We start from the raw sequence: 14,886 nt of genomic DNA, 5'->3' as shown, positions 1-14,886 counted from the left end.
GAATTAATAGCACAGCTGAATGTTCTAGAACAAAAAGAAGCAAACTCACCCAGGAGGAGCAGATGCCAGGAAATGATCAAATTGAGGACTGAAATCAATCAAGTAGAAACCAGGAAAACAGTGGGAAGAATCAATGAAACTAACAGTTGGTTCTTTGAGAAAATCAACAAAATAGACTAATCTCTGTCCAAACTAACCAAAAGACAGATAGAGAGCATGATAATTAACAAAATCAGAAATGAAAAGGGAGGCATAACAACGGACACTGAGGAAATCCAGAGAATCATCAGAGCATACTTTGAAAATCTGTACTCCACAAAATTCAAAATTTAAAGGAAATGGACAATTTCCTGGATAGATATCACTTGCCAAAACTAAATCAAGAGCAGATAAATAATCTAAACAGACCTATAACCCTTAATGAAATAGAAGCAGTCATCAAAAGTCTCACAACCAAAAAAAAGCCCAAGCCCAGATGGCTTTAGTGCATAATTCTACCAGAAATTCAAAGAAGAGCTAATTCTAATACTCCTCAAAGTATTCCACACAGTAGAAGCAGGAGGCTCACTGCCAAACTCTTTTTATGAGGCTACAATTACCTTGATACCCAAGCCACACAAAGACACAACTAAGACAGAGAACTATAGACCAATTTCCCTCATGAACATCGATGCAAAAATACTCAATAAAATACTAGCAAATCGGATTCAAGAACACATCAGAAAAATCATCCACCATGATCAAGTAGGCTTCATCCCAGGAATGCAGGGATGGTTCAACATTAGAAAAATCTATCAATATAATCCACCATACAAACAAACTGCGAAAAAAAACCCACATGATCATCTCACTAGATGCTGAAAAAGCCTTTACAAAATCCAGCACCCCTTCATAATAAAGGTCCTAGAGAGATCAGGGATAACAGGAACATTCCTGAATATAATAAAAGCAATATACAGTAAACCAACAGCCAACATCAAACTAAATGGAAAGAAACTCAACGCAATTCCTCTAAAATCAGCAACAAGACAAGGCTGTCCACTCTCTCCATATCTCTTCAATATTGTACTTGAAGTTCTAGCTACAGCAATAAGACAACAAAAGAAGATCAAGGGGATACAAATAGGAAAAGAAGAAGTCAAGCTTTCACTATTTGCAGATGATATGATAGTTTACATAAGTGACATGAAAAACCCCGCAAGGGAACTCAGAGAGCTGATAAACACCTTAAGCAAAGTGGCAGGATACAAGGTTAACTCAAAAAAATCAGTGGCCCAATTATATACAGATGATGAAGTGGCTGAGAAAGAAATCAGAGAAACATCACCCTTTACAGTAGCAATAAATAGCATCAAATATCTGGGGATAATGTTAACCAAGGAAGTGAAAGACCTGTATATCAAGAACTTTGAGTCTTTAAAGAAAGAAATCAAAGGGGATACCAGAAAATGGAAAGATCTCCCATGCTCTTGGATTGGTAGGATCTACATAATAAAAATGGCAATCTTGCCAAAAGTAGTCTACAGATTCAACGCAATCCCTATCAAAATTCCGGCACAATTCTTCACAGTCCTTGAAAGAACAATAATCAAGTTTATATGAAAAAACAAAAGGCCCACGATAGCCAAAACAACCCTATACAATAAAGGAACTTCAGCAGGCATCACCATACCTGACTTTAAGCTCTATTATAGAGCTATAGTCCTGAAAACAGCTTGGTATTGGCACAAAAATAGACAGGTAGACCAATGAAAACCCTGATTTTAACCAACACACCTATGAACACTTGAATTTTGACAAAGAATCTAAAACTATACAATGGAAAAAAGAAAGCATCTTCAACAAACGGTACTGGCACAACTGGGTATTGGCATGCTGAAGACTGCAGAGAGATCCATGTCTATCGCCTTGTACAAAACTTAAGTCCAAATGGATCAAAGATCTCAACATAAATCCAGCCACACTGAAACTTTTAGAAGAGAAAGTGGGAGATACTCTTCAACGAGTTGGTACAGGATACCACTTCCTGTACATAACATCAGTGGCACAAACACTGGGATCGACAATTAACAAATGGGACCTCATAAAACTAAAAAGCTTCTGTAAGGCAAAGGACACAGTCAACAAGACAAAAAGGCAGTCCACAGAATGGGAAAAGATATTCACTAGCACCACATCTCACAGAGGGCTAATCTCCAAAATTTACAAAGAACTCAAGAAGCAAGTCTCCAAAACACCAAAGGATCCAATTAAAATGTGGGATACAGTACTAAATAGAGAATTCTCAATAGAGGAGGCTAAAATGACCAAGAGACACTTAAGAAAGTGCTCAACATCCTTAGCCATCAGGGAAATGCAAATCAAAACAATTTTGAGATACCTTCTTACTCCTGTCAGAATGGCTAAAATCAAAAACACCGATGACAATTTATGCTGGAGAGGATGTGGAGAGAGGGGGATACTCCTCCACTGCTGGTGGGAGTGCCAACTCATACAGCCATTTTGGAAATCAGTATGGAGATTCCTCAGGAAAATGGGAATAAACCTAACACATGACCCAGCAATTCCACTCTTAGACATATTTCCAAAAGATGCAAATTCACACAACAAGGACATCTGCTCCACTATGTTCATAGCAGCATTATTTGTAATAGCCAGAAACTGGAAGCAACCTAGAAGCAACCTAGATGCCCCTCAACTGAAGAGTGGATAGAGAAAATGGGGTACATTTACACAATGGAGTATTACTCAGCAGAAAAAAAAATGGAATCTTGAAATTCGCAGGTAAATGGATAGCACTGGAAGAAACCATCCTGAGTGAGGTAACCCAGTCACAAAAAGACAAGTATGGTATGTACTCACTCATATATGGATTTTAGACATGGATCAGGATAGTGCCAGTCTGCACTTCCACTGACAGAGAGTCTGGGAAACCCGAAAGTACCTAAGAGATATGCATGGTACCCAAGAGAAGAGGAATGAGACAAGATCTTCTGAACAGATTGGGAACACAGCGAGGGGAGGGGGGGAGTGGGAGCTGGGAAGAAGAGAGGGGGATAAGAGGAAGAGAGAGTAGGTCATGGGGGAACAGGAGTAGGAGGTAAAATAGGGGGAAGAGGGAATCATAGGTTAAAAGACAGATCAGGTACCAGTGTGACCTCTAGTGATCTAAAGGGATGACACCGATTGGCAAGCTAAGCAATAGTGGAGAGACCACCTCGAATGCCCATTCCTGATAATTAACTTGATGTCTATAACCATCTTGGAGCCTTCATCCAGTGACTGATGGAAGCAGAGGCAAACACCCACGGTTAAACACTGAACTGAACCAAAGGAACCTAGTGACAGAGAGAGAGAGGCGATGAGCAAATTGGCAAAGAATTGGCTGGCAAAATCAGCAGATACAGCTGATCTGAACAGGGGGGGAGCTCTTGGACCCCAGACCGACAGCTGGGAGGCCAGCATGGGACTGATCTGGACCCCCCAAATGTGAGTGTCAGTGAGGAGGCCTGGGCAACCTATGGGGCCCTGAGCAGTGGACCAGTGTTTATCCCTGGAATACAAACAGGCATCATGTGTCCATAACACAAAGAGGGATGCTCTCTCAGCCTGGACTCTTAGGGGAGTGCCTGAACCCTACCAGGAGTGAAATGACAGACTCTAGATATCCCCCATGTGGAAGGAATTGGCAATAGGGTGGGAGGCTGGGGGGGAATGGTGGGAGGCTGTGGGAGGAGGGGAGGGGGAGGGAACTGGGATTGACATGTAAAAGAAGCTATTTAAAATTAAAAGAAAAAAAAAAAGAGGCATTTCTCAAAAAGTTCTTAAAATGGCCAGTCAATAATACATTAAAGCTATAGTACATAAACATGCCAGACATAACTTCTTATCAGGGAAATGCAAAACAAAACCAAAATAAATAAATAAATAAATATTGCAGAACTTAGAATATATCATGGTCAAATTTAGCAAATAAAATGGTAGTGAATTTTCAGTGGAGATTTATGTGAGCCAGAGGGCACTAAGGAAGAAAAATCAAACACTTTTAGCTTTAAAAGGAAAGAATGAAAAAGCTGCTTGATAGTGTTTTGAAAAATAAAAAGGAAATTTTCTGTTTAGCACTTCAAGAGCCTGGAGTGCAGCAACTCTGATACAAACTACCCTTGTGGTCATAAATAGAATAATGGCTGGTCTCCAATGACAGTTTACTATGCTATTTTGGAGGTCTCATTTGCTAATTCATAAACAGAACTACTATTACCTCCATTTCACAGGTTTGAAAATGGAGGTCCAGAGGGGTAAAACAGCAGGAAGTCCTTTTCCATGTTTCTGCACCAGCACAAGCTGAATTCAGGACTGCAGTCTGTTTCAGAGTCCAAGCTACTATTTGAATACCATGTAAAAGAGAAGATTCAATGACTCAAGGTTCACAGATCCAGGCAACAAAATAATGCCCACTGCCATTGTCAGCATATATCAGAAACTCACCAGATGGAGATACCAGAATGCTGAATGTGGACATGTGGAAGGGAATCCTTGCCAAATGCATAGGCCCCTCCTTGAACTTGCTCAGTGACAGGTTTCCAGAGACTGGTATCCATCCTGCCACTTAAGAACTCCATCAATTTAAGGGTATGCATTAGTCATGACAAGTAAAGATCTGTTTCACCAGCACCCTTCCCCACTACTGTATATACTAGAATTTCTCAAACCTTCAATGTTATGTTCACAACCTAGCCAAATATTCACACACCACTCTAAAGCTCCATTGGCAATTTATGATTGTGTTTATGTTGTGTTTGGTACATTAGAATTACAATACTTGAGAAGCACTGCATGCCCTGCAGCGATCAGAAAATTCCAGAAAGGGAAGAAATTTCTTCAGAGAAAGCACAGCTAGATTCTGTGCTGACAAAAGGAAAACAGAATTTGAAAGTAAAGTATTGTACACAGAGTCTCAGGCTGGGAACTATTTGACAGTCAAACTTGGAGCCCTCAAAAGAAACAACAGATTAAGTCTTGGGTAAAAATCAATACTGAAAGTTATTTTCATATTGTATCTACATTTTAAAATGCCTGCTTCTCTGTCTCTTTGTGGATGACACTTAAGTCAGTTTAAGCAACCAAAGAATTTGTTAGAATAGCATGAGGAAAATTAATAGGCTTTGGAAGACTTTGGAAGGACTTAAGTCATTGTTTAAAGAGAGATTTATTTTATTTTATCAATGCTAGGAATTGAATTCAGAACTTTACACATACTATTTGTGTGCCCTAGTACTGAGTTAAACCTCCTGCCCAAACAGATATATTTGAAACAAATGAGTCAAGCAAATTGTGACCTATTGCCATAGTCATGCATCAGTTGACTATAAAAATGAAAATGTAATGTTCTATTCTCTATCAATGGATATATAAAAATCCTATATAGACAAACATACTATATTTTAATTAACTTGTAATAGCCATATATCCTTATGGGGAACATTATATTTTAGTAGTATATTTTAATACATGCATACCAGATATACTGATCAAATCAGATTAAGTAGTGTTTCCTATGCATTGTTATTTTGGAGCCTTCTGGAACTTCTCTCTGGTTCTTCATAAAGGACATAATGTGTTCTTGTGAATCTAATACATTTTGTAGAATGTAATTCTCATTTATGAACTTTGATTGCCTCACGATTCAGAGCAATCAAAAGTAGCTATGTCTCTCAGTTATACCCATCAGTTTTATAGTCCTTTCTCAAATCTGCCTCCTAAGTCTGATAAGGAAGAACTGTCTTTTCTTCTTAAAGTTAATAATCAGTTAGAGATGAACAACTACAGTTGTTATGACTTACTAAGGAATCAGACCAGAAGCCACAGAGTTGTTGATAAAATACAAATACACCTACTTACCTGGATGGCTCTGACGTTGGAAACTGGCTGTTTCAACCTATTCACGAGGTCTTATTCCTAAAAAAACAAAAACAAAAACAAAAAACAAGACTCTGTTAGATGTGGCAGCCTTCAGATTCAAGATCTTGATAAATTAGAATTTTAACTCATGATTCAACTGGGCAATTGCCCCTTTCACTGGCCATATATTCTTTCAGTCTCAGTTTCTGCATTACTTGGAGACTCACCTTCCCAATGCCTCAGGGAGAGGGAACACTAGAGCACCTCGATAAATCATTCAGGAAGAGATATACTGAAATGCCTTGCCCCTGATGCAAATGATAGGTGATCAGAAACTTGAAAGGCCCTATCATCTCTTTGCCTGCCCTCTTGACCTTCTGCCAAGAGCAGCAAACTGAAGAGGTGGTGGGAATAAAAAACCCTTGTTCGGCCTCAGAGGCTCTCAGCTTGAAACTGAACTTTTGATCTGTACAAACTGTTGCCAAGACAGCAAGCTACTCAGTTCACTAGAGGCAACCATTCTCAGTAGAATACTCAAAGATCTCTCCAAATACCCTCTCTCAGCAGTACATACATCTCTTCTCCCAGAGACCTGGGAGACTCTCTGAAGAGCTGAGTTATTTAATCTTCACAAGTTAAATAACACACAACCATTGCCAATGAGCCTAGGTTCCAGAAAAATGGAAACCAGAATGTTCTAGAACTGCCTTCTTTCAGTAGAAGTATCTTCAAAGCCAAGTAGAATTGTGACTACATAATGGACACCCCAAATGTAGAAGTGCTTTCTTCCCCAGCTTTCTTTAAACACGAGACCTAACTTTGATCACTGGGACCAAAGCCCATCTAGGGATGTAGGCTATGGTTTGTTGGAGCTAAAGGAACAAAGAATAATAATGAACCCAGCTCTGGCCTGTTTTTATAGCTGTCTGTTAAACATCAACCAAACCAAGTAAAAAGTTAAAAACTCACTGAAAACAAAAAGTCCCAAATGGAAATGGTATGAACCAAAATGGACAGTGTGACTGACTGACCACATGTCTGCAGAGCAGGTTAGTATGATGACTAATCACACCGAGATGCTAGGATAGGAGCAGCATACAACACAAAAGCAGAGCAATACAGAGAAAAAGTAGAGAAATGAAGAACAAACCAAAGACATACCTCGAACTATGCAAATGCCAATAGACAGATAATGAGAGACCCAAAGGAAGAGAAAGGTGGAACATATCGGAAGAAATACTCCAACAAATAATAAAGAAGTGTTTCTCAGACCTAAAGAGTATTATAATGTACAGATAAAAAATGTTCTCAGGATGCCAATAGGAAACAAACAAAAACACAAAGCACATCAGAAAGAAATGGAAACATCTAAAAAGGAAAACTAAAAACAATTTTCAGAAAGAACATGAAACCTAAAAAGGAGGGGAAAAAAGGATCAATGATACCATTTAATATTTCTTCTCAAACGATTATATATTTTATCTAAATTTCAAACTCATTAAGGGCTAACAAATAAACATGCTTCAAAGAATAAACCAGCAAAAGAGGGAGCTGGGGCTGAAGCCATGGCCTGAGGCTAGAGTCCAAGCCCCTGCCACCACCAGCTCAGTCATTGTAGGCCCTGAAAGAAAAGGGCTGTAGTGGGAGTGGCCTGTGTGGGCTGAGCAGTTTCTCAGGGCCAGGATGCTCCAAACTAGCAGTGATTCAAGCCCACCAAGCAGTGGTCACCTCTCATCATCAAGAGTCCAGCAAGGCTGTAGTTGCTCCAGGCACAGGATGGTTCATTTTGACTTGATGCTCTAAGTAGGGCTCTCTTCAAACTCAGAGGAGTGGCCACAGAGAGATGATCAGCTCGAATCCCAACCAGCTTCCCTGCCTTGGCATTTTCTGGGCACTCATGCAGTGTGGGGTTGTAGTAGCTGGAGCCCTCTCCTGCCACCTCTAAAGACAGGGAATGGGGAGTTACTGCCTGCTCTGCTCCTCCTCTTCTCCCTTTCCAAGGGAAGTTTCTTTCTAGTTCCACCCTCCACCGGAAGTCCCGCCTCTGCATCCCAAAGTGTGTTCTTCCCCAGCTCCTGCAGCACTCCCAGAAGACAAGACTGAGATTCATTCTTGCCTCAGTTCTTTGTCCTTAGTGGATAACAGTTGATCCTCTCCTCTTAACTTCCTACTAAGGGATTTATCCATTCCAATTACCAGCCCCTTGACCATGTCCATGTGACTTCCCCACTCATCTGAGGTCCAGTTTCCCTAGGCTCTGTTTACCAGCTCTCAGGAATCTAGTCAGTTTCACCCCTGAATGGGAGTGATCAGAAGGATCCAGTTCAGGATTTTTCGTGCTGGAAGGCTGCTCCAAGTTGGCAAAGATATGAACCTGGCATCTCTACCCACCGAGAACAGGAATAAAGGAAAAATCTCAAAGAGATTACTGCAGTCAGCTTGCCTGCAGGACAGCTGGAGAAGTCCAAGAACGGCTCAAGCAGCAAGTCTTTATTTAACACTGAGCCTCTGGCCTTAGGCTCCAGTACAACACCGAGGACCAAGAGGATTCTATGCAACTAGAAACCATTCTTTTATCAAGGAAGACTACTTACGGTGGTGCTACAAGATCTGTTTTCCCCTCTGAGCTGTCATCATCCTGGAGGCAAGGCCTGTATTGTGTGCTGTGTTGGTTTGATGTGAACACACTTGGCTCTCGAGGATCTGGATGCCCTCAAGGAAGAATCAGAGCAACAAAATCTAGTCAGAAAGGCCCACTCCAGGAAATGCCCAAACATAATGAAGGAAAGACTGGAGTAAATAAAAACAACTTGAGAAGGTAAATGGGAAGCTGGGCTCTATTACAGTCAGCATCAACATGACAGAGTTGACTTCTTAAGTAACCACTCAAAGCCAGAGCTGCCTTACATGTACATCAGGCTTGCCTACCACTGTAGAAGGACAGTTCCCATCGACAATGCCTTAAACAGTGTTCATCTTGCTGTGGAGGCAACATGGGAAGCTGAATGTACAGAATAGAATTATGGCAGATTGATATGGAGAGTAATGGAAGTAATCAGATTATCCCATCACCTTCAGGCACACCCGAATTTGGTAATAAAATCCCAGGTGACAAGGTAGGTTCTGGCTGGGAGCTGTAAACAATGCTGGCTGGACCATACCAGCTCTACGATTAGAATTGTTGGCTTCTTTTTCTTTGTTCCTAGTCATTTAACCCCAACCTAGGAACCACACAAGTCTTGTTGGGAGTTCTCTCAAATCTCTCTCAAGATTTATAAGCATAAAAATATTCAGTGGTGAACTACATTTTCCCTTCGAGTGTGCTCTAATGGTCCTCAACCTTTCTAATGTTGAGACCCTTTGATACAGAGTTCCTCATGTTGTGGTGAGCCTCCAACCATAAATTGTTTTTGTTGCCACTTCATAGCTGTAATTCTGCTACTGGTATGAATCACAGTATATATATCTGATATACCAGATATCTCGAATGTGACCCCTATGAAAGGGTGGTTCAACCCCCAAAAGGGGTGTGACCCACACGTTGAGAACCATTGTGCTAGGCTGTTTCCCCACTCTGTCTGCACAGAACAAACTTGACAAGTGGCCATGATGTTTGGTCCAGTTTATCCTGACAGATGTGGATGCTGTCCAGGAGCTTGAAGCCTTTAAAGGTCTTTCTTTGTAAGTCATTCAATTTGGTGTTGTCTAATTTTCATGTTTGTAGAAATATTAAAATGTAATGTTTCCCATGAGAGTGTCTACATTTCTCCTTCTTAAAAGTTTTTTTCCTTAATGTTGTCCTTGTATACCTGTGCTATTTCACTTTACATTGAAGGTTAAAGTATAGTTTAAGAACATCAGGTAATTCTTGCTCTTCTGGCTGCTTTCTACACCACACTCCCACCATTTCAGGTAACAACCAAGTAAAGTTCTAAATTGACCGAGAATGAGAATAAACCAGTTAAATAGTAACGTACAAAGATTAAACTAACCGTGGCAAATACACATGATTCCTGTATTCGGGAAACTGCAGTGGGAGGATCGTGAGTTGGAGGCCGCCCTGGGCTACATAGGTGAAACAGTAAAGAAGAAGAGGAGGAGGAGGAGGAGGAGGAGGGGGAGGGGGAGGGGGAGGAGGGAGGAGGGGGAGGAGAAGGGGGAGGAGGAGGGGGAGGAGGGGGAGGAGGAAGCGGAGGAGGGGGAGGAGAGGGAGGAGGAGCAGCAACAGCAGCAGCAGTCCCAACACCAAAGTTAACACAAGATTCAGAGCACTCACAATACTCTGAAATATGTAAGATGCCCATCAGTAGTGCCAAGGATAATAGACTAATACCTGTTTTCAAAGTAAAAGTACCTGGTATCAGGGCAGCACAAATTGGACTTGATGGGTTTTTTTAAAAAGAGGACCAAAGTTAGGGGGTTAGGGAAGGGGAGATGTATCTGGGAGAAATTCAGGTTGAATACAATCAAAATGCATTATATAAAAGTCTCAAAGAACCAATACTACTTAAAAACAACAAAATAGAGATAAAAATTTATATTATATATGGGCAAAGTAAAGAGAGAAGACAGAAGGATATACTGGCTAGAACATAACAAATACTACTCAGATTTGGAGACCCACTATCTAGTATTAAGAGGGTCATTCAACATATTTTTAAGAGTTTGATAGCATTTCTTTAATTTGCCAGAAATTATGGAAAACGTTCACTGTATCTTGTTTAGGCATGCATGTGAAATATCAACATCAATGAACACAACAAATTATCTTAGCGACCAGAACACAGGATAATAAAAAGTTAATGATGGCCTTCAGCTGGATAGCATGCAGATAGTGAGGCAGAACATTGATCCCTAATGGGATGTCTCAGTCAGATCCCCCCCCCCCCACACACACTGCCCAGGGCTCAGGGAATCCTATGGAAGAGAAAGCAGAAAGATTTTAAGATCCGAGGGAAAGGAGCTTTCTTTCTAAACACACCAGGACTAACATACTCATGAACTCATACAGACTGAGGCAGCATGTACAAGCCTCACAGGGGAAGTGGACACGAGCCCCCATCACAAACCCAGAAGCTCTCTCATATTGATAATTGCTCACAAATGAAAAATTGTATACCCACTGAGTATACAACCCCCCAAGGGCAAGCCCCATGCCTGCCTTAGCCAACACAAGAAGAACTCAGTGGCATGTTTTGGTGGTTCTTTGTCTCATACTATTTTGTTAGGGCATTCTCTCTCTCTCTCTCTCTCTCTCTCTCTCTCTCTCTCTCTCTCTCTCTCTCTCTCTCTCTGTGTCTCTGTCTCTCTGTCTCTCTGTCTCTCTCATAGGTCCTTTGCATCTATACCATGCTTTTCAGGTTGGTGTTTTTATGGGATTTGTCTGTGTGTGAATGTGTATTTTTCTGCATCTATAGTTTTCTAGTGCTTTTTCTTAGGCTCTTTTTCTCATTTGTTTTGCCTTATTCTGCGCTTTTATATTATTATTATTATTTTGGTTTTTCGAGACAGGGTTTCTCTGTATTGTTTTGGAGGCTGTTGGTCTAGCCCGGCCTCAACTCACAGAGATCTGCCTGCCTCTGCCTCCCGAGTGCTGGGATTAAAGGCGTGCGCCACCACCGCCCGCCTATATTATTCTATTTTTATCTTTTTGATGCCTGTTTCCTAGTGAGAGAAAGCAGCAACTTATGTGAATTTGGGTAGGTGGATGGGACGTGAGAAGATCTGGGAGGAGTTAGGGGAGGGAAAATCATAATCAGAATATATTGTATGAAATCTTTTCATTAAAACATTAGTGATAGCATAAAATAAACCATTTTTTTTTTGGTTTTTCGAGACAGGGTTTCTCTGTGGCTTTGGATGCTGTCCTGGAACTCACTTTGTAGACCAGGCTGGCCTCGAACTCACAGAGATCCGCCTGCCTCTGCCTCCCGAGTGCTGGGATTAAAGGCGTGCGCCACCACCGCCCGGCTAAAATAAACCATTTTAATAAAGGTTTACAAGACCTAATTTCTCAAAAATGTTGGGCATGATTTCTAATGTAAGCAGCAAATACGTATTGATACAATTGTTAATTTAAAAAGCCCTTTTCTGAAGGGAGGAGGAATGGATAGATGGGGCAGAGGGGAGGTAAAAAGTGACTGGGAGTGGATGGAGGGAGGGGAAACTGTGGTAAAGATGTAAAAAAATGAAACAGTTTTACTTGTGAGCTGGTAGAGGTCTAAGAGGCACCTTATAAAAACTTTCAATGCGCACACCCAGACGCAGGGATGTACATCTCAAATATGTGTGAGCAAATCATGGAAGTCCAGCGTCCAGAGCACGAATGACTCCAATGCCTACTTGACTTCAATCTACTAGAGAACTGTCAGAGACAAAGGAGAAGGAATATGAATGTAAGAACTCTAGTGAAAATTAGCTGTAATAGGGACTAAAGCCTATATTACTAGAGGGAGGAAATGTGGTCAAGGGGAGTTTGCAAATGAAGAAAAGTAAAAGTTAGAATGTTGTTATGAGCTGAAATGTGTTCTTACGTAAATATATTCAGAACCTGTAAATGTGACCTTGTTTGGAGTTGAAGTCTCTTTGCAGATGTCATCAGGTTGAGTTCATGTTAGACAGAACAGCCCTCACATCTAAGGCTTTCTTACACAGGCACCCAGAGAGGAGGATGTCGCTGGATGTGGTGCAGATACTGGAGTGACATGGCTTATGATTGGTAACAAGCGCCAGAGGAGGGCGGTTCAGTACTTACTCAGCCTCCTTAAGAGTCTCCAGGAGGACCCTGCCCTGGAATCACCTTGACTTTGAGCTTTGAGTGTCTAGCCCCAGAAGTGGGGGTGATAAACTCCATTTCAAGTCACAAAGTCAGCCCTACCTTTTTACACTAGCCTCAGGAAACACACACAAAGTGATGGGAATGAGCTGGTGGAAATCAGCATCTGGCTGGCAGATCCAACTGCTTTGAGAAACAGGAAAGGGTCCTAAAGATGGCAACATGCTTCAGACAGATACAAAAACTTAATTCGTGACAACAGGCTGTGGGGCAAACATGGGTGTGGAAGAAAGGTCACCACACTTACTTAGTTATCAGAAACAGGCCCTAACAAATCCATCCATGAAGTTCCAATAAATACCAAAGTTGTAACCCTCCTTCTAACAGCCGAGGAGGTAGCACCATCATAACAGACATTTAGTGATTTTACCTCTACAGATTAATTTACTCATTTTAAACCTAAAATACGGTGCACAAAAAATGTGGCGGGGTCAGCAGGGGCCATTTTGGGAAAACAATGAATTGCGTTTGATTGGCAGCCGGAGGAACGAACTCTGGTGGCCGTTGTATATTAGGACTAATTAGCAAGGATGCTCTTGCCAAAGTGCTTAATGCACAACTTTATAGTTCAGGAAGGCAGCACCTCCCACCTGCTCCCCTCTTAGAGCTATACCTGCTGAGGATGTTGGAGGTTGGCTTACTGGGTGGCTTGGCTTTGAGGAGGCAGGCTGTAAGGTGAGAATCTATTTGCCTGAGAAAGTTGTAAATTCCGAGTCTCCAAGACCTCTTTGGAAGAAGCCAGCAAACTCTCCAGACAACAGCACTACCCAGAACAAACAGACATTTGTGCTGAAAGGGAAAGGTGGGCCTTTGCGCCCAGGGTGGTAACAACCGACCACAGGGCGCGCGCTTGCCCCCACCCCATCCCTTGCGCCTAGGGAAGCAAAAAAACGACCACAGGGCATGGCGCGTGCCGCTTGACTCATCAAGATCTCTCATGCCCACAAAATGCAACAAAGACCGCAGGATGCAAGCCGCTGCCTCCGGCTTTGTTACTTAGTGTCCTAAGCAACTATGGGGAGTTGTATGGGTACCAGAGATCATGGAAACCTAGCACACCTATGCCACATGTCAAATGGGGAAGAAGGAGGAGGAGGGGGGAGGAAGGGAGGGGGAGGAGGAGGAGGAGGACAAGGAGAGCTTGCCTTGCCCTTCTAGCAAACAAGGAGCAGTAGTCTTTCCAGAGTGGAAGAGGAGACAGGGTGATAGCTATAGATTTTCACAGAAAATCAAATACACACACACACACACACACACACACACACACACACACACAAGAACAAAGTAAGCTGGGCAGTGGTGGTGCACTCCTTTAATCCCAACACTCAAGAGGCAGAGGCAGACAGACTTCTGTGAGTTCAAGGCCAGCTTGGTCTATAAAGCTAGTTCCAGTGACAGGTTCCAAGACTACACACAGAAACCCTGTCTCGAAAAAACAAAAATAAAAAACAACCCCAACAACAACAACAAAACACCCAAAGTAAATAAAATACATTGGAACATATTAAAGGAGAGGTGATTCATTAAGAAGTTTCTTGTGCTAATGACTGACATCAGGAGTAGCCCTGATGTTGCAATGTCATTATGGAACTGTAGGTATGTACCTTTAATGACTGCTGATATTCTAGAAACAGAGAGATTTTGTTCATGTACAGTAGAAAATGAGCAGGGCAGGGATTGTTTTGAAATATGAAAATATAAGGTAGAAATAGGGTCACTGACTTGGATTATGTGTTAATAAATATTTGTTGATGCATAGATAAACAGATATTTATGGCTGCTAAAGTATGTCAGGTAAAGCATTGTTCAGTTTATTGAAGTTTTCTGTGTAGAAAGTTTTATTTTTCAAGGACCTTTGGAAGATCATTTGAAACCACAAATGTAACAATGAAGCAGGTTTATCTATTGATAGAAAGCCTAAAACACCCGATGATAACTATTACTTGCAGAGCATATCATGAAACACATGAAAAGGACCTAGAGTTTTTGGGATTAAAATCTGGTGATGAGGGAGTTAGCTTGGCTTTTCTGTGCCTTGTTCTGAGGATGCTGGCTGTGAGAAAGGATGAAAAGAGTTGAATCTGTATGCTAGAATAGTGTGTCACAACTGCATAGCAGGTTCCAAGAAAGTGAGCTCCTGCCTGATATCA

At 41.6% G+C, this 14,886-nt stretch overlaps 1 protein-coding gene across 11 annotated transcripts in view; it reads right to left on the bottom strand.

Moving 5' to 3' along the window:
* Positions 1 to 13,601, bottom strand: part of Ccdc7 (coiled-coil domain containing 7) — a 193,760-nt gene extending 180,159 nt beyond the window's left edge. For 6 of the 11 annotated variants that reach the window (XM_040755264.1, XM_040755269.1, XM_040755271.1 and 3 more), the window contains exons 1-4: positions 13,350 to 13,598; positions 8,496 to 8,613; positions 7,630 to 7,842; positions 5,902 to 5,958 (exon numbers count right to left, since the gene is read on the bottom strand). The gene's annotated coding sequence lies outside the window, so the exon portion shown is untranslated. Of the gene's footprint in view, positions 1 to 5,901; positions 5,959 to 6,128; positions 6,333 to 6,475; positions 6,572 to 7,629; positions 7,843 to 8,495; positions 8,614 to 13,349 lie in introns of those variants that run through there. The other 5 variants (XM_040755273.1, XM_040755266.1, XM_040755265.1 and 2 more) reach the window with 5 other exon arrangements.
* Between the last annotated feature and the right edge of the window lie 1,285 nt (positions 13,602 to 14,886).

The sequence above is a fragment of the Mesocricetus auratus genome, unplaced genomic scaffold (assembly GCF_017639785.1).
Source record: "Mesocricetus auratus isolate SY011 unplaced genomic scaffold, BCM_Maur_2.0 Super-Scaffold_100013, whole genome shotgun sequence".
Taxonomy (NCBI): Eukaryota; Metazoa; Chordata; class Mammalia; order Rodentia; family Cricetidae; genus Mesocricetus; species Mesocricetus auratus.
The sequence above is the reverse complement of the archived record's forward strand: the minus strand, read 5'-3'. Positions and strand labels throughout refer to the sequence as shown.